Here is a 1009-nt window from a genome sequence, read left to right as displayed (position 1 = left end):
TCCCGGCACGGAGCCGTTCCCCGGCGCCGCCCGCACGCCCCTCGGCGCGTCCAGGTGTGACAGCTCACCTGCCGCTCCCAAGGTGCGCTCCCGGCGGCGCCACCCTCGGGCCACCCTTGGATCGCCCTTCTGGTCACTCTTGGGCCACTTCTCAGGGATGCTTGGGTCACCCCTCAGGCCATTCCTGGACACCCCAGGACTACCCTTGGGCTATCCCTGGGCCCCTGGCGCTGTGCCATCCCAGAGCCATTCCCATGCCACCCCGCTGTGTTGTGCTGTGTCCCCTGGCTGTCCCTGGTCCCCCACCCGCTGCCTTCGCCCCGCCCAGGACACTGCTGTCCCTCCTGTCACCGTCCCCTCCACATCCTCTCCTCTGTCCCTCTGTCCATCCACCCGTGCTTGCAGCCACCCGGTTTGTCCCCACCTGTCCCCACTGCTGCAGCCTCTCATCTGCTCTGCCAGCTGCCCTTCTGTCTGTTCATCACCCGTCCATCTGTCCATCACCCATCCATCTGTCTGTCACCCATCCATCTGTCCATCATCGGTCTGTCTGTCACCTGTTCATCTGTCCCCCTCTAATCACAACTCTATCCATCCCCATCCATCTGTGCCACAACCATCCAGCTGCCCTTCCTGCCCTTCCCTCCACCTGCCCATTACCTGCCCTTCCCTCCACCTGTCCATCTGTCTGTCCTCCCCATCCTTCACCCATCTCTCCATTCGTCCACCCCATCTCCAGATGTTCTCCGTGCATGTCTGTCTATCTGTCCTCCTCTCCTTATGTCCACCTGTCCATCAATCCATCCTCCACCTCTCTGTCCACCCATCTGTCCCCTCCTTCCATCCATCCTCCACCGTCCGTCCATCCGTACGTCCGTCGCCTCCCTACCCACCCTGTCCCAGCTCCCCAGTGGGTGGGCCCCAGCACCCAGAGCAGCCCCCCCGGCGGGCTCCCCCTCCCCGTTCCCGACCGGCGCTGTCCGGCCGGGGGCTCGGCACCGGGCTGGGG

The sequence above is a fragment of the Geospiza fortis genome, unplaced genomic scaffold (genome assembly GCF_000277835.1).
Source record: "Geospiza fortis unplaced genomic scaffold, GeoFor_1.0 scaffold450, whole genome shotgun sequence".
Taxonomy (NCBI): domain Eukaryota; kingdom Metazoa; phylum Chordata; class Aves; order Passeriformes; family Thraupidae; genus Geospiza; species Geospiza fortis.
This window is presented reverse-complemented; position numbering follows the sequence as displayed.